At 43.7% G+C, this 27,814-nt stretch overlaps 1 protein-coding gene across 3 annotated transcripts in view; it reads left to right on the top strand.

Moving 5' to 3' along the window:
* The first annotated feature begins 9,899 nt into the window (after positions 1-9,899).
* FILIP1 (filamin A interacting protein 1) overlaps positions 9,900-27,814 on the top strand; it is a 175,827-nt gene continuing 157,912 nt past the window's right edge. For 2 of the 3 annotated variants that reach the window (XM_044289443.1, XM_044289439.1), the window contains exon 1: positions 9,901-10,261. The gene's annotated coding sequence lies outside the window, so the exon portion shown is untranslated. Of the gene's footprint in view, positions 10,262-27,814 lie in introns of all 3 variants that reach the window. The other variant, XM_044289440.1, reaches the window with a different exon arrangement.

Here is a 27,814-nt window from a genome sequence, read left to right as displayed (position 1 = left end):
TCATGCATGCAGCTATTCCCCTGTATCCCCTGCCCCCCATACATATGCATGCTCAGTTTTACCCAGTGTGCATGTGTGTTATAGAGTAAGGTTAAAGGGGTTGTCTAACTTCAGGAAATGGCATTTATCATGTAGACAAAGTTAATACAAGGCTCTTACTAATGTATTAGGATTGTCCATATTGCCTCCCTTGCTGGCTTCATACATTTTTCCATCACATTATACATGGCTCCAGGGGTTACGACCACCCTGCAATCCAGGATCGGTGACCGTGTCTGCACATTATAGGAAAAAGTGCCGGTCTCTCTGGTGGCCAGAACCACCGGCCCCCTTGAATCTCTGCTGCAGCAGTGGTCGTAACCCCTGGAAAGGAGAAGTGTATAATGTGAAGGAAATATTAATCCAGCCAGCAAAGGAAGCAATATGGACAATCACAATACATTAGTAACTGCCTTGTAGTAACTTTCTCTACATGATAAATGCCATTTGATTCAAGAAGACCTTTCACCGCTCCTGACATGTCTGTTTTAATAGCTTAATGCATTCCCCATGTAATAATAATTCTAGAGCAACTTTCTTATGTCTCCATGTTGTGCCAATCCTCCCTATGTTATTTCTACTAGAAGTTATGAATGAATTGCTATTAGCCTTCAGTAAGGATACAGAGGGGTGTTACCAGCTGGGGGTGTACCTGCACAGACTCACTCTGTCCAATCAGTGCTGTAATTTTCAGACTTTGCAGGTACACCCCCCCAACTGGTTCCCTCCCCTCTGTACCGTTACTGCAGACTTCTAGCAATTATTCATAACTTCTTTTTTTGAATCAACTCATTTTTATTGAATGTTTTAAGAAAGCATTGTCAGGACTCACATTCACAGTACGCCATTATAAACACCAGAATAAGATACTATCACAGATCGGGTAATTATTCATAACTTCTAGTAGAAATAATAGGGGATTGGCACACCATAGAGCCGTAAGAATAGATGCTCCAGAGTGGTTATTACATGGGGAATGCATGAAGCTATTAAAACAGACATGTCAGGAGTGGTGAAAGGTCCTCTTTAACCGCCTCCGGACCGCCTAACGCAGATGTGCGGTCCGGAGGCGGCATCGCGAGACGCGAGATGACGCGCTATGCCGGCCCGCGCATGCGCAGTTCGGGCCGGCATTTCGTCAGGGAGTAAATCGTCATCAGCTTGCCAGCCAATGATCGTGGCTGGCAAGCTGATGATTTTTAAAAAATCCAATCAGAGCGCCAGATAGCAGATCATATTAGTAAATATGATCTGATGTATGGCTGCCTGCTCCTCTGCTGGTTCTTTTCGTCGGTTGGATCCAGCAGAGGAGCAGGCTACACAGTGAGTACACCAAACACTTCACACTTAGCCCCAGATCACCCCCAATTAACCCTTTGATCACCCCTTTGATCGCCCCTGTTAATCACTAGTGAAAGGAAAAAAGTGATCAGTGCAAACTGTCACTTTTTTTTTTCACTGGTATTGACCGTTAGGTTTTAGGTATAGTTTAGGCCCCTTGGTTAGGTAGTTTAGGGATCGGTTAGCGCCCAGCCCACTGCACCGCAGTCCGTTATTCGCTGATTAGCGTATCGCTAATCAGCATTTGTACTTTTATAGTATCTGGAAGTGATCAAAACTGATCACGGTCAGATCTATAATAGTATTAGTGTCACTTTAGTTCGCCCTCCACCCAAAACGCAGTGTTTGCCCGATCAGGCCTGATCGGTCGCCCACACGTGCGTTCGCCCACGCCCGCCCCACTGCAGTGACAAAAAAATTATTTTTTTTGATCGCTGCACATTCACTTTACACGCACTGCGGCGATAAAAAAATCAGTTTTGATATTTTTTATCAACCGCAGCGGCCTCCGGTACTTCGCTAGCCTCCCCTTTGTAAGACAGGCTTGCTTTTTTTTCTTGGGTAGTCTCAGGGAATACCCCTAAATTTAGTTGCCCAAAATGTCAAACAGGGGGTATTCTTCTGAAGAGGCCTACAGGCTTCTGACCCAGTCGGATGAGGAATGGGAACTGTCAAGGAACCATGAACCAGACGTACAACAAGAGATAAGTGGAAATAAGAAGGCTTTATTGAAAATCAAGCTGTAAGCAAAAGTCCAAACGGATGGCTAAACCGAAGCAGGGTCTAGCGTAGACAGAGGTCAGGAACCAGGAGGGTAGTCAGACGAAGCCTGGATCAGGAACCAGCAGGGTAGTCAGACGAAGCCAGGATCAGGAACCAACGGGGTAGTCAGACGAGGCCTGGATCAGGAACCAGCAGGGTAGTCAGACGAAGCCAGGATCAGGAACCAACGGGGTAGTCAGACGAGGCCAGGATCAGGAACCAGAAGCAGCAGCAGTCTTAGAAGCATGTGAACACAGGAGGACCAAGCAAGGAACTGAAGCCACAGACCTCCTATATGTATGAGCTAGGCATCCAGCTCCTCCCAGTGGGAAGGAGAAGCCGCAGGGTGGGAGGCTACAAGAAACCCAGAAACCAAGATGGCCGCCAGCACATGTCAAACGAAGGAGAACAGTAAGAAGGTAAGACCATGACAGGAACCCTCATCTGATGAATCCAGCGGGTCAGAATACGAACCTGTAGAAAGCAGTGGCTCTCTGACCCAAAGTTCGGACGAGGAGGCTGAGGTCCCTGATAGCACCAGGCATACCCGGCCCTGTGTCGCTAGACCGCAGGTTGCGCAGGATCCGCTTCAAGAGCAGCAGAGTGGGGCTGGTGCTGTCGGATTACGTGGTGAGGCATACACCAGCAGCCCAGCCCTCCCTGGACCTAGTACCAGCACTGCCGTACAACCTGGTGAAGTAGCGAGCACCAGAAGGGCAGTTGAAGCTGGTACGGTGGCACGTGCAGTAGTGACCCCGTCGCAGCCACCGCAAAGACGTGCCCGTAGAGCCCCTAGAATCCCAGAGGTGCTGGCAAACCCTGATTGGCAGTCCCCAACTTCAGCCGCACCTGTAGTTTTCCCTTTCACGGCCCAGTCTGGAGTTCGGGTTGAGACAGCTCAGATCGGTTCGGCCCTGGGATTTTTTGAGCTGTTCTTGACTGCGGAGCTCTTAGACTTAGTTGTGGCAGAAACAAATCGGTATGCCACACAATTTATAACCGCTAACCCGGGAAGCTATTATGCCCAGCCTTTCCGGTGGAAACCAGTCCAAGTTTCCGAAATTAAAACTTTTCTGGGCCTCCTCCTCAACATGGGTCTAACTAAAAAGCATGAATTGCGGTCATATTGGTCCACAAACCCAATTCATCACATGCCCATGTTCTCTGCTGCTATGTCCAGGGCACGTTTTGAGGCCATCCTGCGTTTCCTGCACTTTAGTGATAACAGCACCTCCCGTCCCAGAGGCCACCCTGCTTTTGACCGGCTCCACAAAATTCGGCCCCTCCTAGACCACTTCAACCTGAAATTTGCAGATTTGTATACCCCAGAGCAAAACATCTGCGTAGACGAGTCCCTGATACATTTTACCGGGCGCCTTGGCTTCAAACAATACATCCCAAGCAAGCGCGCCCGGTATGGGGTCAAATTGTATAAGCTCTGTGAAAGGGCCACAGGCTATACCCACAAATTTCGGATCTATGAGGGAAAAGATCAGACCCTGGAGCCGGTCGGTTGCCCTGACTACCTGGGGAGCAGTGGGAAGACAGTTTGGGACTTGGTGTCACCCTTATTCGGCAAGGGGTACCATCTTTATGTGGACAATTTTTACACAAGTGTGGCCCTCTTTAGGCATTTGTTTCTAGAACGGATTGGCGCCTGTGGTACCGCGCGAACTAGTCGCGCAGGCTTCCCCCAACGGCTCGTTAGCACCCGTCTTGCAAGGGGGCAGAGGGCCGCACTGTGTAACGAAGAACTGCTCGCGGTGAAATGGAGAGACAAGCGTGACGTTTACATGCTCTCCTCCATTCACGCAGACACGACAATACAAATTGAGCGAGCAACCCGTGTCATTGAAAAGCCCCTCTCAGTCCACGACTATAATCTTCACATGGGAGGGGTGGACTTCAATGACCAGATGTTGTCTCCGTATTTAGTTTCCCGCAGAACCAGACGCTGGTATAAGAAGGTGTCTGTATATTTAATTCAATTGGCTCTGTATAATAGTTTTGTTCTCTACAGTAAGGCTGGGAGAACTGGATCCTTCCTCAAATTTCAGGAAGAGATCATCGAGAACCTCCTGTATCCAGGAGGTTCCGTGGCCCCATCCACCAGTGTAGTTAGCCGTCTACACGAGCGACATTTCCCCAATGTCGTTCCTGGTACCTCAACCCAACCGTCACCCCGAAAAAGATGTCGTGTCTGTAGCAGGAGTGGAATAAGGCGTGACACCCGCTATTTCTGTCCTGACTGTCCTGACCACCCTGCCCTATGCTTTGGAGAGTGTTTCCGGAAGTACCACTCACAGGTACACTATTAGCATAGGGATCATCTCACCAGGACAGGCACACAGGGCTATTAGGGCCCATTCACTCACACAGCTGCTGCAAACCTCTCCTTTCACCTGGGACAAAGTGCATAACGCACTTCGCCACATCTTTGGGCGATTTGCGCTTTGCACATTGACCCATGGGGAAGGAGAGGTTTGTTCTATAAAGGTAAAAAAAAAAAAACACCAGTAAGCAAAAAGGTTAATGTTCAGTTAAAAAAGTTAACGTTTATATGTTCTGTTGCAAAGTTAATAAAATTATTGCGTTGCGGCCTGGTTTTTTTTTTTTTTTTTTTTTTTTTAAGGTGGACCTTTTCTTTTAAGGTGGACCTTTTCCAGGTGGACCAACCGATCGACCAGCTGCAGCACTGATGTGCATTCTGACAGAAGCATTGCGCTGCTGTCAGATTACATGCAAGTCGGTGTATGCGGCGCTGCAAGACGAGATTTCTACTCTGCAGTAACAGATACGTTTGCCGAGGCATATGAGCTGAGGAGGTGGCGGTGTTCCTATGCTTTGGCAAACACTTTGTATATAAAAAAAAATAAAAAATCCCGGCAATGATTTATTCATCCACATCGATTGATGTGAATGGAGAAATCTGGTTTGCCAGGGCATACGAGCTAAGTGGGTATGTATGTTGGGCGGAGCTCCTATGTCCTGGCAGACGCCTTTCCCCTCCTTTTTTTTTTTTGGTAGAGATTTTTTCATCCACATTGATCGATGCGAATAAAGAAATCTGTGCCGTTCATTTTTTTCTTTCAGCCCAGAGGCTGAACGGAAAAAAAAATCTCATTACCTGTATGCTCAATATAAGGAGAATAGCAGAAACTCCTAATGCTGGCCATACATGTAATGATTGCGGAGACCCTCAAATGCCAGGGCAGTACAAACACCCCACAACTGACCCCATTTTGGAAAGAAGACACCCCAAGGTATTTGCTGAGGGGCATATTGAGTCCATGAAAGATTTAAATTTTTGTCCTAAGTTAGCGGAAAGTGAGACTTTGTGAGGAAAAAAAAAATAAAAAATCAATTTCCGCTAACTTATGCCCAAATTTTTTTTTTCAATAAACTCGCCAGGCCCCTCATTGAATACCTTGGGGTGTCTTCTTTCCAAAGTGGGGTCACATGTGGGGTATTTATACTGCCCTGGCTTTTTAGGGGCCCTAAAGCGTGAGAAGAAGTCTGGGATCCAAATGTCTAAAAATGCCCTCCTAAAAGGAATTTGGGCACCTTTGCGCATCTAGGCTGCAAAAAAGTGTGACACATCTGGTATCGCCGTACTCAGGAGAAGTTGGGGAATGTGTTTTGGGGTGTCATTTTACATATACCCATGCTGGGTGAGAGAAATATCTTGGTCAAATGCCAACTTTGTATAAAAAAAATTGGAAAAGTTGTCTTTTGCCAAGATATTTATCTCACCCAGCATGGGTATATGTAAAATGACACCCCAAAACACATTCCCCAACTTCTCCTGAGTACGGCGATACCAGATGTGTCACACTTTTTTGCTGCCAAGGTGGGCAAAGGGGCACATATTCCAAAGTGCACCTTTCGGATTTTGCAGGCCATTTTTTACACATTTTGATTGCAAAGTACTTCTCACACATATGGGCCCCTAAATTGCCAGGGCAGTATAACTACACCACAAGTGACCCCATTTTGGAAAGAAGACACCCCAAGGTATTCCGTGAGGGGCATGGCAAGTTCCTAGATTTTTTTATTTTTTGTCGCAAGTTAGTGGAATATGAGACTTTGTAAGGAAAAAAGAGAAAAAAAAAATCATCATTTTCCGCTAACTTGTGACAAAAAAAATAAAATTCTAGGAACTCGCCGTGCCCCTCACGGAATACCTTGGGGTGTCTTCTTTCCAAAATGGGGTCACTTGTGGCGTAGTTATACTGCCCTGGCAATTTAGGGGCCCATATGTGTGAGAAGTACTTTGCAATCAAAATGTGTAAAAAATGGCCTGCAAAATCCGAAAGGTGCAAAAAAGCGTGACACATCTGGTATCGCCGTACTCAGGAGAAGTTGGGGAATGTGTTTTGGGGTGTCATTTTACATATACCAATGCTGGGTGAGATAAATATCTTGGTCAAATGCCAACTTTGTATAAAAAAATTGGAAAAGTTGTCGTTTGCCAAGATATTTCTCTCACCCAGCATGGGTATATGTAAAATGACACCCCAAAACACATTCCCCAACTTCTCCTGAGTACGGCAATACCAGATGTGTCACACTTTTTTGCAGCCTAGGTGGGCAAAGGGGCACACATTCCAAAGTGCACCTTTCGGATTTCACCGGTCATTTTTTTACAGATTTTGATTGCAAGGTACTTCTCACACATATGGGCCCCTAAATTGCCAGGGCAGTATAACTACGCCACAAGTGACCCCATTTTGGAAAGAAGACACCCCAAGGTATTCTGTGAGGGGCACGGTGAGTTCCTAGAATTTTTTATTTTTTGTCGCAATTTAGTGGAATATGAGACTTTGTAAGAAAAAAAAAAAAATAATCATCATCATTTTCCGCTAACTTGTGACAAAAAATAAAAAGTTCTATGAACCCACTATGCACATCAGCGAATACCTTAGGGTGTCTACTTTCCGAAATGGGGTCATTTGTGGGGTTTTTCTACTGTCTGGGCATTGTAGAACCTCAGGAATCATGACAGGTGCTCAGAAAGTCAGAGCTGCTTCAAAAAGCGGAAATTCACATTTTTGTACCATAGTGGGTAAACGCTATAACTTTTACCCAAACCATTTTTTTTTTTGCCCAAACATTTTTTTTTTAATCAAAGACATGTAGAACAATAAATTTGGCGAAAAATTTATATATGGATGTCGTTTTTTTTGCAAAATTTGACAGCTGAAAGTGAAAAATGTCATTTTTTTGCAAAAAAATCGTTACATTTTGATTAATAACAAAAAAAGTAAAAATGTCAGCAGCAATAAAATGCCACCAAATGAAAGCTCTATTAGTGAGAAGAAAAGGAGGTAAAATTCATTTGGGTGGTAAGTTGCATGACCGAGCGATAAACGGTGAAAAGAGTGTAGTGCCAAAGTGTAAAAAGTGCTCTGGTCATGAAGGGGGTTTCAGCTAGCGGGGCTGAAGTGGTTAAGTTAAGCCAGATACCTTTAAAGGGGTTGTGCAACTTTTTTTTTCACTATTCACCCCAGACAGCTGCACCTGCAGAAGAACCCATACTCACTTGCTACTAGGCTTCTCTGTTCCAGCTCTCTGAGTTCCTGGCTTTCTTTTCCAGTCTTCAGGTCCCCGTCCTATAAACTGTAGCCAATAACTGGCTTCTGTGGCAACGTACAGTGCCTTGCAAAAGTGTTAACCCCCTTGACTGTTTTTTTCATATTTTGGTGCCTCACAACCTGGAATTAACATGGATTGTTTGAGGATTTGCATCACTTCATTTACAGAACATGCCCACAACTATGAAGGTGTTTTTTTTAATTATTTATTTATTTATTTATTGTGAAGCAAACAACAAATAGGACAAAATAACAGAGAAAGTCAATATGCATAACTATTCACCCCCCTAAAGTCAATACTTTGTAGAGCCACCTTTTGCGGCAATCACAGCTCCAAGTCGCTTTGGATAAGTCTCTATGAGCTTGCCACATCTTACCTCTGGGATTTTTGCCCATTCCACGTTGCAAAACTGCTCCAGCTCCTTCAAGTTGGATGGTTTGCGCTTGTGAACAGCAATCTTTAAGTCTGACCATAGATTTTCTATTGGACTGAGATCTGGGCTTTGACTAGGCCATTCCAACACATTTACATGTTTCCTCTTAAACCACTCAAGTGTTGCTTTAGCAGTGTGTTTGGGGTCATTGTTCTGCTGGAAGGTGAACCTCCGTCCTAGTCTCAAATCACGCACAGAATGGTGCAGGTTTTGCTTAAGAATATCCCTGTATTTAGCACCATCCATCTTTCCCTCAACTCTGACCAGTTTACCAGTCCCAGCTGCTGAATGTTGGATGGTGTTCTTTGGGTGATGTGATGTGTTGGGTTTGCACCAGACATAGCTTTTTCTTTGATTGCCATAAAGTTCAATTTTAGTCTCATCAGACCAGAGCACCTTCCTCCATACATTTTGGGGGTCTCCCACATGCCGTTTCGCAAACTCACAAAGTACCTTTTTGTTTTTTGCTGAAAGTAATGGATTTCTTCTGGCCACTCTGCCATAAAGCCCATCACTATGGAGCGTACGCCTTATTGTCGTCCTATGTACAGACACTCCAGTCTCTGCTGTGGGACTCTGCAGCTCCTCCAGGGTTACCTTAGGTCTCCGTGCTGCCTCTCTGATTAAAGGGTGTTCGTCTCTTAGCAGGTTTGCTGTTGTGCCATGTTCTCTCTATTTGGTTATGATAGATTTGATGGTGCTCCTGGGGATCATCAAAGATTTGGATTTTTTTTATAACCTAACCTCAAGATTGTCCCTTACTTGTGTGGAGAGTTCCTTAGTCTTCATGGCAGTGTTTGGTTAGTGATGCCTCTTGCTTAGGTGTTGCAGCCTCTGGTGCCTTTAAAAAAAAGGTGTGTATATGTAATGACAGATCATGTGACACTTAGATTGCAACCAGGTGGACATCATTTCACTAATTATGTGACTTCTGAAGGTGATTGGTTGCACCAGAGCTTTTTATGGGCTTTCTAACAAAGGGGGTGAACATGCCAATTTTCTGTTTTCTATTTCTAAACAATAGTTTTATTTATATATTTTTCTCATTTCACTTGACCAACTTAAACTATTGTGTTTTGACCCATCACATAAAATTCAGATTAACAAGACATTGAACTTAAGGCTGTAATGTAACAAAACACGAAAAAAGTCAAGGGGTGAATGCTTTTGCAAGGCACTGTATACCCAAGCAGTGCGTCACATGCTACTTGGGTAGATGTCAGTGCTGAGGCCAGTCATTGGTTGCAGCAGTGCCCATGACATCGTCTGAGCAGAAGTTGACAGAAGCAGGCCGAAAGACCAGTGAAGGGAGCCAGTGAGCCGCAGAGGGCAGGTGAGTAGGGATTCTTTCACAGGTACAACTGGCTGGGGTACAAATAAAAATTAAATAAAAAAGAGCTGGACAGCCCTTTAAAGATTAGCACAGGTTTTGTTCAGGTGAGATATCGAACTGCTTTTGCATTGCCTGAATAGACAAGCTGATTATGAAGTTGACACTTGGCATGGACTGGGCTGAGAGCTACTCGCTCCAGTGGTATACGTTAAAGCTAGCGATAAGGTGACTGCCTTTGTTATAAGAATAGCTGCTTGTTGTCTGGCGGTGAGCTCACCGGACAGTAATCTCAGGGAGTCCACTGATAACTTTAGGCTGCTTTACAACAGCAGCAAGAATGCTCCAGACTTCTCAGCTGTTGACAAGCCTGACTGGCTGAGAACAGCAGATATATATAGCACCGCAGAAGCTGCTCCACATAGTCTACCAGAACTTCAGGAGACCAAAGGAGAGGAAACATTATCTCAGAAGCCATACTGCCAAACCCCAATAACACCTAGCAACAGTCCAAGGGAAAAGGCAAAAAAAACTAAAAAAACTTTCATCCAGCTGGGAGTATGTGCGACCTCCTCTTTCTATGACTGGGATATCTGTATCGTACCAGTAACAGCCCAGAGTGGAGCACATTCTGCTTGTGTGTGGTGGATGTTCTGTGACTGTCACAAGGTTCCTCTAAATAGGACGTTCTGCTTTTTAAGAAAAGTCAACAGCCGCTGCCCCTGTGACCCACACGTTCTGTGGTGCATCTATAGAGACGGGTAAGCAATGAGTGTTTTACTGATATCATTTTTGTAATGAGATTTTCTGTATTTGGAGATATATAGTGCAGTGCTCAGACTATATGGTGTTGTGATGATAACAATTGGTGGGATATAATATTGTATGATGTAATTGATATGGCAGCATGGGGATCAGTGGTTAGCATTGGTGTATTACAGCGCGGGGGTCCTGGGTTCAGATTAAGGCTATTTTCACACCAACAGTGTGAATTCCGGCAGGTTGTTCCGTCAGCCTTACGGAACTCACCGGATTCGGCACTGCCGGATGCGGACGGAATGTCCATCGGCCCCCTTAAGTATAATGGGGTCTGGTGGACACTCTGTCCACCTACCAGCTGGCAAGCGGAGAACCCGCCGGACACAAACCGTTGCATGCTGTGGTCGATCCACCACTTGCCTGCCAGAACAACCTGCCGGATTGTAGCTACCGCTGGTGTGAAGGTAGCCTACGAACATCTCCACAGAGTTTGTCTGTTCTCCCCGTGTTTGCGTGGGTTTCCTCCGGGTACTACGGTTTCCTTACACGCTCCCAAGACATATTGATAGGGAACTTAGATTGTGAGCCTCATTGGGGAATGTCTGTAAAATGTTGCGGAATATGTCAGCGCTATATAAGTGCATAAAATAAATATGTATATATAACACTACAGATAGATAATATGTTTATGTAGAGGAAGGCAACAATCTGAAGAAGTAGCATACTGGTAATATGTGGTTCATGTGTACTGTTATAAAGCTGGGGCTACATGGTAAACTTGGCCGCAGCACCCATAACACACTCAAAGATCACCGTGTAGAAGAGCAACCATTGAACTGAAAGGGGTGGGATTTTTTTGTGATTCTACGGTCGCAGCAACTTGTGAGTCACACTGCGACCCCATTGATTTCCATGGCTGCACTGCCACACAACGATATTTGTTTGTGTGACAGAAGCTTGCAGCCCGGATCGCCATGTAGCGCCACCATGTACCTAAACAAATGAGCTATGTGAGGCATGAGTAGGATCTAAAGGTTTGGATCTCTGTTTGCTGTCAGTGAATGGGAACATTCTTGTTTACAGTTTATCCAGAAGCTGAGAACTTGTACAAACATAATACTTCTCAGAGCGGAGATTACGTTCTATTGTGTTCAGTCCAGGCAGTCCTCTGCTGTCTAAACAACCTGAATTCCAGGCTGATGTCTTTTACCTACAGGTCCTTCTAAAAAAATTAGCATATTATGATAAAGTTCATTATTTTCTGTAATGTACTGATAAACATTGGACTTTCATATATTTTAGATTCATTACACACCAACTAAAGTAGTTCAAGCCTTTTATTGTTTTAATATTGATGATTTTGGCATACAGCTCATGAAAACCCAAAATTCCTATCTAAAAAAATTAGCATATCATGAAAAGGTTCTCTAAACGAGCTATTAACCTAATCATCTGAATCAACTAATTAACTCTAAACACCTGCAAAAGATTCCTGAGGCTTTTAAAAACTCCCAGCCTGGTTCATTACTCAAAACCGCAATCATGGGTAAGACTGCCGACCTGACTGCTGTCCAGAAGGCCATCATTGACACCCTCAAGCAAGAGGGTAAGACACAGAAAGAAATTTCTGAACGAATAGGCTGTTCCCAGAGTGCTGTATCAAGGAACCTCAGTGGGAAGTCTGTGGGAAGGAAAAAGTGTGGCAGAAAACGCTGCACAACGAGAAGTGGTGACCGGACCCTGAGGAAGATTGTGGAGAAGGACCGATTCCAGACCTTGGGGGACCTGCGGAAGCAGTGGACTGAGTCTGGAGTAGAAACATCCAGAGCCACCGTGTACAGGCGTGTGCAGGAAATGGGCTACAGGTGCCGCATTCCCCAGGTCAAGCCACTTTTGAACCAGAAACAGCGGCAGAAGCGCCTGACCTGGGCTACAGAGAAGCAGCACTGGACTGTTGCATGTCATTCGGAAATCAAGGTGCCAGAGTCTGGAGGAAGACTGGGGAGAGGGAAATGCCAAAATGTCTGAAGTCCAGTGTCAAGTACCCACAGTCAGTGATGGTCTGGGGTGCCATGCCAGCTGCTGGTGTTGGTCCACTGTGTTTTATCAAGGGCAGGGTCAATGCAGCTAGCTATCAGGAGATTTTGGAGCACTTCATGCTTCCATCTGCTGAAAAGCTTTATGGAGATGAAGATTTCATTTTTCAGCACGACCTGGCACCTGCTCACAGTGCCAAAACCACTGGTAAATGGTTTACTGACCATGGTATTACTGTGCTCAATTGGCCTGCCAACTCTCCTGACCTGAACCCCATAGAGAATCTGTGGGATATTGGGAAGAGAAAGTTGAGAGACGCAAAACCCAACACTCTGGATGAGCTTAAGGCCGCTATCGAAGCATCCTGGGCCTCCATAACACCTCAGCAGTGCCACAGGCTGATTGCCTCCATGCCACGCCGCATTGAAGCAGTCATTTCTGCAAAAGGATTCCCGACCAAGTATTGAGTGCATAACTGAACATAATTATTTGAAGGTTGACTTTTTTTGTATTAAAAACACTTTTCTTTTATTGGTCGGAAGAAATATGCTAATTTTTTGAGATAGGAAATTTGGGTTTTCATGAGCTGTATGCCAAAATCATCAATATTAAAACAATAAAAGTCTTGAACTACTTCAGTTGGTGTGTAATGAATCTAAAATATATGAAAGTCTAATGTTTATCAGTACATTACAGAAAATAATGAACTTTATCACAATATGCTAATTTTTTTAGAAGGACCTGTATGCTGATGCATGGGGGGCAAACTATCAGCAGAAGAGAGATTTTTGTGCTGCTGATTTGTTAAACGGGGTTGTACAAGATTAGATTTATCCCCAAAAAGGCACCACCCCATCCACAGGTTGTATGTGATATTGTGGCTCAGCCCCATGTACTTCACTGGAGTCAAGCTGTCAGACCAGACCCACCTGGCATGTGTGACCCTGGTTTAGAAATAAACTAGTAGCTCCTAGATGGGACAAACCCGGACACTCAGCATATACACAGATATAATCCAAAAATGTATCTTTATTGAAATCGATAAAACAAATAAATAAATAAATGCATAAATTGGCAAAGACAGACACATCCACATGGAGAGTGCACACAATACGTCGGGACATCACGCTATTCTTAATGAGGAAGCTGACTGCCAAACACGTGTCGGGGTCTCTAGGAGGTGCCACTAGCCTGGTCTGTATTGTGCACATGTTGTGAATCATGTTTTTTTATCTAGATGGGGGAGCCACATGGTTTGAGTTTATATTTATTCATCCCACCTTTTCCATTACTTGCAATGCTATAACTTGATGTCCCGACGTATTGTGTGCACTCTCCATGTGGATGTGTCTGTCTTTGCCAATTTATGCATCTAATTATTTGTTTTATCGATTTCATTAAAGATACATTTTTTAATATACATTTTTGTATTATATCTGTGTATATGCTGAGTGTCTGGGTTTGTCCCATCTAGGAGCTACTCATTTTTTACACTTGAGGTCTATTTGTGTTGTACAGCCACATTCCGATTTTGTTTTTTGTTTTATTTCTCATTGGTATCTTAGAAATAAACCAGCCATGTTTTTTTTTTACCTTGGACAATCCCTTTAAGCAGATAGGGGGTCTTTTACTAACATCCCTACAGCAGTTTTTGGTGTAAATACAGTCATAAGATCTTTTTTTGTGAATTTTTAAATGCCCCTGCGACAATATGTCATACGGGTGTTTTTACACTGACATCACCACTTGGGAGTGGCCATGGCAGGGGCCCGCCCTGGCAAATATGTCATACGGGTGTTTTTACACTGACATCACCACTTGGGAGTGGCCATGGCAGGGGCCCGCCCTGGCAAATATGTCATATGGGTGTTTTTACACTGACATCACCACTTGGGAGTGGCCATGGCAGGGGCCCGCCCTGGCAAATGTACCAACATTTACACCTGGAAACAGACGTTAAAAGAGGAGTAAAAACGACTCCACTAAAGGGCTGGAATAGTTTTCTCTCCAAGCGCAAGGATTACCGAAGCTGCGCCTAATTTATGACGAGGACTGAGCTTGAGGAGCTATCAAAGACCAGGGTAAAAAGCCAGTCTTTGACAAATGACCTCCATAGAGGATTGTGTACACTAGATATATTGTAGAAAACAGAGCTGTATGGAGTTGTAGATGGGTTGTTTCATGACAAGTACTAATGGCAACTAGGCTATTAGGATATGTTTCTCTGCCCTGTTTATGTGCTTTTAGAGCTCTGTCTATGATAATCCTGGAACTTTTGAGGCCATGTTCACATGGGTAAAATCTGCCATTTAGGTTTCATGCACACGGCCGTGTTTTGGGTCCGCATCCGAGTCGCATTTTTGCAGTTCAGATGTGGACCCATTCACTGCAATGGGGCCGCAAAAGATGCGGGAAGCACTCCGTGTGCTGTCTGCATCCGCACGTCTGTTCTGCTGCCCCGAAAAAAAAATAGAACATGTGCTATTCTTGTCCGTATCATGGACGAGGATAGGTCTGCTCTATTGAGGGTCAGACGTTCCGTTCTGCAAAATGCGGAACGCACAAGGCCGGCATTCATGTTTTACGAATCCGCAATTTGAGGACCGCAAAATGGACACAATCGGGTACATGAGGCCTTCATTGGCAGCTGAAAATGTGTGCTTTAAACACCGTTCCGAACATAGCAGCTTCGTATTGGTCTTTAGGCAGCACTATAGACTACCCATTAGTGCCGGTGATGTCACCTGGATCACTGCTAGGCGGAAGCCTCCTCCTAGCAGTGTGAGAATGTAAACAAAACAGTCCTTGCCCTGCGTGATTCAGCTCAGGGCAAGAGGGAGCATCGAAGTGCGAAATGCAAGTGCGAAGTGCGAGGAAGAGGCTATGCCCGAGTTCAGAGCTGAACCCTTTTAACCATGTGCACATGATAGAGGTTTTTTTCAGTAGCTGATTTGAAAAATGCTTGAGACGTGACACATCACTTCTTTGAAACAGATTTCCATAGAAGTCAATGAGGAAGCAGAGAAACCCGATTCAAAAACTTGTAAAAACAACTCCACTAAAACCACCACCAAACTATTTTTCTGCTGTGGATTTTGCTGTGTGAATGGGGCCTTAGGCTTATTGGCAAGGTAAGCACATACTGTAATTACTTAGCGTACTGTTCTATAACTTAGTGTTGATCCATGTCAACAGCTGCTTAAGTGGTAAGAAATGAATATACCAGTATTGAAGGAGATAACTAGAGAGAGATATTAATGCGGTGCAGATAAATAGACATCATTACGATGAGTGTTTGGCACACCAGTCACTTTTTGTGATACCAATTTCTTTTTGAGCTCGAATAGGGGATATAGCATTTTGTGTGATTGATCAGGACTGTTCAAAATAGTGAGAACAGTGCCATGTGCAGCATGGAGTTCACTAGATGAGTCATAGTCCTATGTTTGGGAATATGCTGGACGCCACATGACAGAGTACCATGAAACGGTATGGCATTATTAATAAGGGTCCATTCACACGACTGTAGGCTGTCCGTGCCCGTATTGTGGACCACAAACGGCGGTTCTGCAATATACTGTGAATCCCGTACCATGGATGAGTGGACCTATTAACTTGAATGGTTCCGTAATCCTCAAGTTACGGCGCGGAGGCACAGATCGGAAGCCTGCGGAAGCACTCTGAAGTGCTTCCGTGGACATTTTGGTCCATGCCTCCACACCGCAAAACATAGGACATGTCCTATCTTTTTCCGTAAATTAGCAATTTTCCAAATTTGAATTTATCTGCTTTTAAGGCAGCAGATAGTGATACATCATAAAATAGTTATTACTTTACATTTCCCATATGTCCACTTTCATGTTTGCATCATTTTGTTAATGTAATTTTATTTTTTAGGATCTTATAAGGCTTAGAATTTTAGAAGCAAATTTTTACATTTTTAAGAAAATGTCTGAAACCCACTTTTTTAACCCTTTCATGACCAAGGGTCATTGATGCCCCAGTGTCCAGGTCAAAATTTACAAATCTGACATGTGTCACTTTATGTGGTAATAGCTTTGGAACACTTTTACTTATCCACGCCATTCTGAGATTGTTTTCTCGTGACACATTGTACTTCATGATAGTCATATATTTGAGTCAATATATTTCACCTTTATTTATGAAAAGATCCCAAATTTACCAAAAGTTTAGAAAAATTCACAATTTTCCAAATTTCAATTTCTCTGCTTCTAAAACAGAAAGTGATACCTAATAAAATATTTATTACTTAACATTCCCCATATGTCAACTTTATGTTGGCATCATTTTGGAAATGTCATTTTATTTTTTTAGGACGTTAGAAGGCTTAGAAGTTTAGAAGCAATTCTTACAATTTGTAAGAAAATTTCCAAAACCCACTTTTTAAGGACCAGTTCAGGTCTGAAGTCCCTTTGTGGGGCTTACATAGTGGAAACCCCCATAAATGACCCCAATATAGAAACTACACCCCTCAAGTTACTCAAAACTGATTTTACAAACTTTGTTAACCCTTTAGGCGTTCCACAAGAATTAAAGGAAAATGGAGATGAAATTTAAAAATTTCACTTTTTTGGCAGATTTTCCATTTTATATATTTTTTTTCTTTAACACATTGAGGGTTAACAGCCAAACAAAACTCAATATTTATTACCCTGATTCCGCGGTTTACAGAAACACCCCACATGTGGTCGTAAACTGCTGTACGGGCACACGGCAGGGCGCAGAAGGAAAGGAATGCCATACGGTTTTTGGAAGGTAGATTGTGCTGGATTGGTTTTCTGAACGTCATATTTTTCTGCCGATCGTCTTGTGCAGGAGCTCGTTTTTTGCAGAAAGTGTTGAGGTTTTTATTGGTACAATTTTTGGGTACATAGGATTTTTTGATCATTCATTATTACACTTTATGGGGCAAGGTGACCCAAAAATTGGCTGTTTTGGAACACTTTTCATTTATTTATTTTTACAGCGTTCATCTGAGGAGTTAGGTCATGTGACGAGATGACGGTTTGATTGGTACTATTTTGGGGGTCATAAGCCTTTTTGATCACTTGCTGTTGCACTTTTTGTGATGTAAGGTGACAAAAATAGCTTTTTTGGCACAGTTTTTTTTATTTTATTTTTATGGTGTTTATCGGACGGGGTCCATCATGTGATATATTTATAGAGACGGTCGTTACGGACGCGGTGACACCTAATATGTGTTTTTTAAATTTTATTTAATTTTTTCATTTTTTTTATAGGAAAAGGCAATGTCTTTTTTTATTTATTTATTGATTTATTTTTACTTTTATTATTTTCACTTTTTTTTTTATCAGTTCCCTCTTGGATCTTCAAGATTCAGTGGGGCTGATAGTTGTACTATACTTTGCAATGCTCTTGCATTGCAAAGTATAATACTTCCAGATTGCCTGTAGGTGGCAGCACTGGACACCTTTGTCATGGCAACCGGACGCTTTTGCAAAGCGTCCGGTTGCCATGGCAACCATCGGGTGCTGCAATCACAGCGCAGCAGCCCCGATGGTGGAGAGAGGGAGCTCGCTCCCTCCCTCTGTTAACCTCATGGATGCCGCAACCACGGCATCTATGGGGTTACAGGAGAGTGTCAGCATAGAGCTGACACTCTGCTGATGGCGGCGGCTCAGGAATGGAGCCGTCGCCATCACACACAGAATGGGGAATCGGGGGCAGCGCTGGAAGGGGGGGGGATAGGTCGGAGGGTACAGACTACAGGAGGGGCGGAGGGGTGGCTGGAAAATTAATGCAGGGGGCGGGGAGGGGGTGGATCGCATGGCAGGAAGGAGATGAGGGCACAGATCGGCGAGGCAGAGAGCCACCATGGGCTTAGAGCGGCACAGATCGGGGGGGGGGGCATGAGGAACACTATCTGCTTTCAGGCTCTGATCTGCAGAGCGCAGATCAGAGCTTGAAACCGTCATTTTAACACTGCTGCGATCCGATTGGTTAGTCTGCCGGCAAGGGGCCACTCTGATTGGTCCCTTGCCGGCATTACTGCATTGTATGCTGTCCGTGACAGCAGCAGGGCAGGGGCAGAAGCTTTAATCCAAGCGCTTTGCAGCACTTGGATTAAAGAGCTGCCAGAACGTATATATACGTGGTAGCTGCACGGGGTATGTGCAGCTATCACGTATATATACAGATTGCGGTCGTGAAGGGGTTAAGGATCACTTCAATTTTAAAGTTACTTTGTGGGGCTTACATAGTGGAAACCACCCATAAATGTCCCCATTGTAGAAACTATACCCCTCAAGTTATTCAAAACTGATTTTACAAACTTTGTTAACGCTTTAGGTGTTCCACAAGAATTTAAGGAAAAAGTAGATTACATTTTTAAATTTAACTTTTTGGGCAGATTTTCCATTTTAATTCATTTTTTTCTGTAACGCATCAAGCCAAATAAAAGCCAAATATAACAGCAAAATAAAACTCTATATTTATTACCCCGATTCCGCAGTTTACAGAAATACCCCACATGTGCTTGTAAACCTCTGTACGGGCACACGGCAGGGTGCAGAAGGAAAGGACCGCCACATGAATTTTGGAGGGCAAATTTCACTGGGATAATTTTAAGTTGCCATATCATATTTAAAGTCCCCCAGATGCACCACTAGAGTAGAAACTCCCAAAAAGCGACCCCATTTTGGGAAATTATAGGAAAAGGTGACACTTTTATTGGTAATATTTTGTGATATGTATGACTTTTGATTGCTCTATATTACACTTTTTGTGAGGCAAGGCAATCAAAAAATGTTCTTGCACAGTTTTTATTTTTAGTTTTTTTTTATGGTGTTCACCTGACAGGTTAGATCATGTGCTATTTTTATAGAGCAGGTTGTTATGGACATGACAATGCCAAATATGTCTTCTTTTATTTTTCTTTTGTTTCAGTTTTACATAGTAAAGCATTTTTGAAGTTTTTGTGTCTCCTTTTTCTGAAAGCTATATTATTTTTATTTTTCGGGAGATTATCTTTTGTAGGGGCTCAGGTTTTGCAGCATGAGGTGATGGTTTGATTGGTGCTATTTTGAAGTACATACTACTTTTTGATCGTTTGTCATTACACTTTATGTATGGTGTGATGAATGGTGACAAGAAAGTGATTTTTTTGGCATGGTTTTTATTTTCTATTTTTTACGGTTTTCACCTTACAAGGTAAATTATGTGATATTTTTATTGAGCAGGTTGTTACGCACGCAGTGATACCTAATATGTCAGTTTTTTTCTATTTTTGACAATTTTATATGTCTCTTTTTATGGGAAATTGGATTTTTTTTATTGAAACTTTGTTTGTTTTTATTGTTAAGTACATTTTTTTTCACTTTTATTATTTTATTTTTTTGTCCCACTATGGGACTTCAACATTACAGGTTCTGATCCCTGTTTCAATGCAGCACAATTCACCGCTCACCGCGGCATATGAGGGGTTAATCCACCGGCATCGGCATTATCACCGATTCTGGTGGGTGCAGCAGGGATCCGTAACTGCCAAGTGCCTGCCTGTCAGTAACTGCCAAGTGCCTGCCATTTAGGAAGAGGATTCTCATCCTGGGTCCTTAAGGGGTTACACCCCTGTACAGGGATCTGGTCTCTGCTGCAGGGGAACTACTAGGCTTCTACCTCTTGGTGTAGTCTCTGTTTAAGTGACTACTTTCTTCTGGAGGTAAATAGACACTAGCACTGATGCAAAACTGTAGTCAAGGACAAGCCAAGATCAGGACAGGCAGAGTTAATTCAATCCAATTAATGGGCCAAAGGTTAGAGTGGTCAGCTCAGGTTCGACATGGAAGTCAGGCAGAGATCAGACAGCAAAGGGGGCAAATCCGGTAAACAGGCAGTGGTCAGGATCAGAACGATAACAGTGCACCTCCGCAGGGAACTAGCAAGCTAGAACACACTATTGCTCAGGCACTTTTCCAGCAGGAGGATAGGTGAGTGGTCCGACAGCCATACCCTTGTAGACTAGGGAGATATTGGAAGACACAGACCGCCAGTATAACAATGAGCGTTCGATCTCTCATTAGGTGACCAGTAGCACTTTTACATGAGATAGTTATCAGGAACAAGTCTTAGTACGACTGTTCATCCCTATCGCTATAGTCAGCCTGTATAAAGGGGCCCTTACTTCATATGACTGAAATATCTAATTTCTTTAGGATTTCTGTAGGAGATAATTCACTGGGATACATGTAGCTTAAAATTTCACAGAACAGACCATTGTACTATTATGTAATGTGCACAATGGGAGTAAGGCTAGGAAGCATTATCCGGTTCTAAGTGCAGCTACTGTAATTTGCTTCTGCTTCCACATTCCAGACATTACCACAGAGGAATCCTTATCATTCTTCTGAAAGATAAGTGAAGAGAAAAAATTCGAAAGCAGGTGCCAAGGGACGTGGGTGCTAGCAAATATGACCCAATAGATAATGTGTTTTTCAGAATAGCTTTATTAATAATTAAATACTTTATGTTGGTAAAATCACACTTCTGAAGAATAAAAGCACTTGTGAAGAAAAAAGCATTTGGGAAAGAGCATTTGATATCTTCTGCGGATGTTTTGACAGAGATGCTGTACATAAGTAACTTCAGGTTGAACAATATTACAGTATAAAGTTACCTCCTATCTGCGGCTTCCTCAGGACGTTATCCTACTCGTCTCCTGTTTTCCCCCTTTAACCCCTACAAAGGGATCCGCTCTTCGCTGCAGGTGAGCCGCCAGGCCACTACCTCTTGGAATTTTCGTGATGCATTTGGCAGCTACAAAACCAGGGTCAGAACCCGATTCAAAGCACCAAGGGGCCAGGCAGTTCTCATAGTCAGTAAGCAGGCGGAGGTCAGGGTAGGAAGAGTTTATACAATTCCATGAAACTAATCCGAGGTCAGGACAGGCAACAAAGGGTACTGGCAGGCAGAAGAGATTTGGAGTTGGTAAACAGGCAGTGGTACAATACACGGTCAGACAGTCAGACTAGCACCCCTTTACTGGTTAACTAGCAAACTAGGAACCTAAGCTCAGGCACCCCCCCCCCCCCCTGTTGGCGAAGGTGCTTTATATACCCCGAGATATATACCCAGAGATAGCCAGCCATAGGATGGGGAAGAATTAGTATGTGCATGTGCTGGCCCTTTAAGAGCCAAGGAGCATGCATACATGGTGAGAACTAGCCCAACAGTGAGCCGCAAGCTCTGGACTGCAGGAGAAGCATGAGCCTCCTGTGGCCAGGTCCGCTGTGGGTGAGGATGACAGCCAGGCTGCCAAACAGGAACGTGAGTAAGGCAGTATCCGTGCCCACCCGGAGAGCAGGACAGCGGTGGACACGGGCTACCATACTAACACATTCTCTATTCTCTGCATGGAAGGAAGTAGGTATTGCCTGTGGATAAACATAACCCAGGATAGGCTCCATTTTGGCTGTAGGCTTCTCATTCTCATCTCCACTGGTAAGAAAATTTTACTTGAAGATGTTCTAAGGAAAACAATTTGCTAAACTGTTTCCTGAATTTCTGTTTGTGGTACCAGCAAGGCAGTCAGTCATTGTGACCTAGTTGTTCTTGCAGAGCAGAAATGTGACAGAGTAAGATACAGTTTTTGAATGTGCAACCTCAGTGTTTCCTCAATCAACAGAAGTCCATCCTTTTCCAGCCATAGAGAAACGCTGAGGTTGTGCAAAGTTTGCAATTTTACCATGGGCATTGTGCAACTAAAAGTCCTTGTGAAGCTCTAGCCTCCCTCAAAAAATATCAAGGAACCACAAAGAACCACCAATACACATCACCCACATATACATTGATTGTATTCTCAATAGGGAGAGAGAAATAAGACATCTCTGGCATTGGCTTACCTACCTTGGCAACAACTCGGAACAAAAAGAGCGGGCATGAATCCAACATGCCTGACCCATCAGGTTGGATTGGGGGCACACCATACACATTAGATGGTCAGACGGTTCTTCTGAAATGGCCAGCTTGGCAGGCACTCCTCTAATGTGTATGGCCACTTTAGTTCTTTTCAGGTTTTATTCTCATGTTATTTGCTCAGCAGATTTGTGTGTCAATAATCTAATGAAGTATCTGACAGGTTGCTAAGACGGCTTTGGCATGTAAATGAAATGGTATTATTGCTGATGGTGCACATCAAAGGGGTAATTAGAAGAATGTGTCATGTAAACTAACCCTGACAATCCTGGTTGCTACTTCTCAGCACACAGTAAGACGTGGAGCCAGATTCTTGTGTTGGACGGAATGTACCATGCAATCTGTGTCTTTCCAGCATAAGGTGGAATATTTCCTGCTATTTACTGTTGATTCACAGATAATGTTAAGGTCCGTGCGGATATGATTAGATGATTAGACTGGGTGTCCAGTGGGAGCAATAACAATGTATTATTTTCATCTATGTGATTTGTGCATCAAAACTAATCCCAGGGGGGGTCAGTAGAAGGATGTTTTGAAGTATAGCAGGATCATTTGTGAATTGAGTGCTAATCATTTCCATGGTCATGTTATCTTTGTGTTCTACAGTATGTGGTCCCCCCAGGGCCATACATTGAAGCTCCTGAGCCCCACTGCAAAATCTGTAACAAGTCCCTCACTTACAATTTGTGATTCATAATTCTGGTGTCTTATGTGAAAGAAAGGCATTTGGGCCTCCTCAGGCACTACGGTCTAGGTAAAACCGCTACCTCTGCAGCCCCTATAGCTATTCTCCTGCATGGTCTCTTCTGCCTGATCCAGTATAATGGTGTCACGTAAGGGTGGGAAGAGTGCAGCCCTGATCTCCACCCGCACCTCTGTCACTACCTACTTGCACGGCCCGTCCTAACTGACGGCGTAAAACTTGGCAGCGGTCCCTAGCTTAGATACGTGCAGGGGCCTAAGGAGAGCTAGAGTAACATGTAACAGAGTTAGGGTAGCAAAGGTCAAAGCCAGGAGGTCACGCAGGTACACAAGGGAAAACACAATAGCAAGGTCAACACAAACCGAAGTCAGAAGCCGAGAGGTCACGTCAATTCCAAGGTCAGAGGCACAAGGCCGGCTAGATGTACGGGGCGACACATGCGCATTAAACGCTCTTGTGCCTCTGGCCATAATGGGGAATGAAGTGCGCAGGCGCGGCAAAACTTGTGAACGGTGCTGGCGCTGGATTTCTGAAGAACCTTGGGCGGGCCAGAGGGGTGAAAGGGGAGGGGTTTCATATGAAAACCGACAGGGGCCTGGGCACCAGCCGCTTGAACGCCGCCCCGGGGCACTTTCAGAACATAATTAACATATTGAATAAACGTGTTTTTTTGCGAAAATAAGCGAAGGACAGTTATGAGGTAAGTAGCATTCCAGTATCGGGACTATAATGCAGATCATGGTGTTAGTGTTCTATAATGGTCAGTTTAGGTGAAAGACTCCCTTTAAATCCACAATACAGAGGCTCTTCTGCTGTGTTTTATGTTAACGCGGCATGTAGATGAGAATTCAGAAATTCTCATCCACATTGCTGGTACTGTACAACACCGCAGAATTGCGACAGCAAGTCCACAGCTAATTAGTCAGGTGTGACCCCCTGCCTAACCCTTCTGTCATGAGATGTTACTTCACTTTCTATGCCACCCCTTTACTGCAGTAAGATTGTGACATTTTTTATGACATTTTAAAGGTTTAGGTTTTTTGTGTTTTTGATGTATTTTGATGTAGCTCCAGCGCCTACATGGAAGTCTATAGGAAATTATTTTTGCTTAAACTCCTGAAAAACTCCAGATTTCTGAAGTGCAGGGCTTGGTAAATTCCTCCCATAGTGTATTCATATACATTATTTATGGCTACTCCAACTGTAACTTAAGTCTCTGTCATCTTGTCTTCACCAAGACACATTCCAGTCTTGGCTACTACAACATATTTGCCCCAGCTGACTTTCCTGCAGCCATCAGTGCATACAGACATCTGTCTCTTAGTTTTTCTATTTCTGAGCCTAACCATCCCGGGGAATCTCTGCTCCCTGTAGCACGTGTCCCCAAAGAATAACTCACTGATGTTATCTGCTTTGTCACTGATCACAACACGGCCTAAAAATAGGAAATAGCTTAGATTGCCTGCATTCACTTGCAAATCTGGCATGCCTCTATCAAGTCGCTATTTCATTCATTTATATTAGTATTGTTATTTTTTGCCTTGTATTCTTTCTCTCTGTCTTTTTTGAGGACCAGGGTAAGGTCCATTTGAGCACATATTTTAGCAATTTTTTGCATGCATCCTAATGGCTATAACCTTTTTATTTGTAAGACTAATGTTTTTTCCCCCTGAATGTTTTTCAGAATAATAATTTATTTTAGTTTGAAAGAATAGTAAAAAAAAAAGCTTTTTTAATTTACATTTTGGCAATTTTTTTTTTTACATTTTGGCAACACTCAGATTGACATTTTTTGAGTTCATCATTGTCTAGCGAACAACAATTTCAGATAATTGACAGCTAGCAGTAGGACAGTGATTTTGGTGGGTAATTTTTTGGGGGTTGGGTTATTTATTTATTTCCTGTTTCCCTGTTTTAAACTTTTTCCCAGAAAATTATTAGTGTTCTTTTTTATTTTACACTATAATTTTCCACTGTAACTGGGGCACCACATAGGAAATCTCCTCAGGTGCAGTGACAATTGTAATTGTTAGGACTGTGCTAAGTCTAGTTGGAGCCAGCAGTAGTGTGACACCGGCAGGCCATGCCCATGAGCATCTCCCTGCTCCTGATAGGCACAACCACTAGTACGCTCACCTGAGCCTTTTCTCCAGTTCTCTGTTGGCTTGCCGACATCTCTCTGCTCCAGTATTATTTTATTATGTATATTGAACCTGATTAAGGGGCCTGTTCGACCCCGAAACATATTGTTCTGCTACCAGTAAGCACAACCTCTATCAATTTATTGGTGGCTTAGATTACATGAGTGCTACTTCACACTGCCATTGCCTGATCATGGACCTGAGAGTAAGGTGACCAGCAGCTTACCAAGCACATATCTAAGACTAAAAATCTTCAACCATAATTTGGTACCAAACAGTCCTGGCCATTTTGTGCTTCTTTTTCCTTTTGTATATCATCCTGGCAGGCATGGCCACTAGAGTAGTGCTGCTCAGTCCATTCAGTGCTGGGTTGCAGCCTGCTCCCATTCCTTTAGTGCATATGTCTCCCCATAGGGCACGCACACTCTCTCTGGCTCTTTAAGGGCCAGCACGTGTGTCCTGATATGCTTGGCCTATGAGTAGCCTTTCCTAGGGTATTTAAGGCACCTTGCTTTGGTTCCTGAGCAACAGGTATTCTAGCTTTCTTGCCCCTGTGAAGGTTTGCTATGTTCCATTCTGACTTCCCTTCCTCAACTTCTGCCTGTTTGCTGGATTTGATCTTCTGATTCCTGACCTGACCTCTCCCTGACTTTCATGTTGACCCCATGCTGCCTTCCCTGACCCCATGCTGCCTTATCTATCCCCTGAATGCTGCAGACCCGTGTCTCTGGACCCACATAGGTCAGCTATTATTGAACAGAGACTACGTTAAGTGGTAGCAGTCTGGTGGTTCACCCTTCAGTGGAGTCTAGATCATTTACATGAACACTGGGAGCAATAAAGGCAGTGGGCAGATAGCAGCACTGATTGCACAATGTCAAACTTGCATGGACACAAACCCAGAATAAATGCTTGTTACTACATCAGGAATACAAGTAATTACTATAATAGACATGTTAGGAGAGGTGACAGGAGTGGTGAGAGTTATCTCCCTAAATGTCTGAATATATGTTACAATGTAACTGTAGCTTGTCATAATTAGATATGGTAGCATGTGAAGTCATTGACAGTAAGGTGGAAGGCACTGGTCCCAAGACATCCATGCTATGCCTCTTTATTTCTCACATCCACTTTAGCAACATTCTCATTTAATCAGCAAGTTTCTGCCTCATGTTGAGTTAATCCTTAAATGAGTCTCAAAAATGCAAACTAGGAGCAACTGCAATAATGTGAACTGCCTTGTTAGAAATCTCTGTGGACTTGCAGCTGTCCTGTTACTGTCATTTTGCATTACTCATAGGCTCTAATCTGTGATTTCTGACCACCACTCTTAAGTAATGCTTACATTCCTTAGATTTATGTTTCTGAAAATCTGACATAACATTATAAATACATTGGGGCAGATTAACAAATCCTGTCTAAAATATGGACAGTGTACACTTAGGGGAAAATGTATTAAATGCCATGAGACAGGAAAGAAGAGTGATTTTGCTTGTTTTGTCACTGGAGTATGCATTTGCGACAAATTTATGATATATTTTACATTTACTATGTGGCAGACAGACACATTTTTAGGCAGAGTCCTATTAATACTGGGTGGCATCTCCTCTTGCTGGGATACCTACTCTGGCATGGTATCGGTCATACAGATGCTGGATATCCTCCTGTGGTCATAACAAGCGCTTTGAACTTGGACCTGTAGGTCAACCAAAGTGGTTGTTGGCTGCTGGGCATGGAGGATCCGTCACCCCATAAAGTCACAGACGGTCTTGATAGAGGAAAGATGTGGTAATTGAACTGACCTGCCCCTCAGTGCCATCAGCTGTCCCCCTAGTGCCACCAGCTGCCCCCCAGTGCCATGAGCTGCCCCCCAGTGCTACCATCTACCCCTCCTAGCCATGTCCCCAGTGCCAGTGAAATAAAATACTTACCTCTCCTGTAGGGGCACCGCCAACACTCCACAGCTCGTCCATCTTCTCTGCACGCTGCACTATCCTCCTGACGTCAGGTCATAGTGGCCGCTTACGTGCGCTATTTCCTGACGATGTGTCAGGAGGGCAGCGCGGTGCGGGCTGACGGGTGACCACGGAGCAGTGAGTAATAGCAAGAGCTTCACTCCTGCTCCATGGTCACATTACACAAACGAATCCTAGATGCCAAAAATTTGCATTGAGGATTTTTTTGTGTACAGTTACTCAATTCAATCATTTCAGCCCTATAACAAATACAGTGTCCTTTACTGAGGTAGTTTAGACAGTTGAAATACAGATATACTGGCAGCCTTCTGTTCAGACTCTCCAGAGGACATCCACAATACTTCCAAGACTGAACATGAGATACCAGGCAGTGAGATGGCTGACTCTGTGTATCTCTATCAAATCCAAACCTCTTTCCAAGTTGATCAAAGGGGAGCACATTCACAATATGTACTACCGTTCCCACAGTGGAGCATAAATCCTCCAATGGGTAGCTAATCCATAGTAAAAACATGGTGGGCGCCTGAGGCGATGTACACTTTCCACTAGCAGTAAGGCTTGTTGCTATATAACAGCGATTACAGTTAGGCCCCTTTCACACGGGCGAGAATTCCGCACGGGTGCAATGCGTGAGGTGAATGCATTGAACCCACACTGAATCCGGACCCATTAACTTCAATGGGGCTGTGAAGATGAGCGGTGATTTTCACACATCACTTGTGCGTTGCGTGAAAATTGCAGCATGTT

This window comes from Bufo gargarizans, chromosome 4 (genome assembly GCF_014858855.1).
Source record: "Bufo gargarizans isolate SCDJY-AF-19 chromosome 4, ASM1485885v1, whole genome shotgun sequence".
Taxonomy (NCBI): Eukaryota; Metazoa; Chordata; class Amphibia; order Anura; family Bufonidae; genus Bufo; species Bufo gargarizans.
The sequence above is the reverse complement of the archived record's forward strand: the minus strand, read 5'-3'. Positions and strand labels throughout refer to the sequence as shown.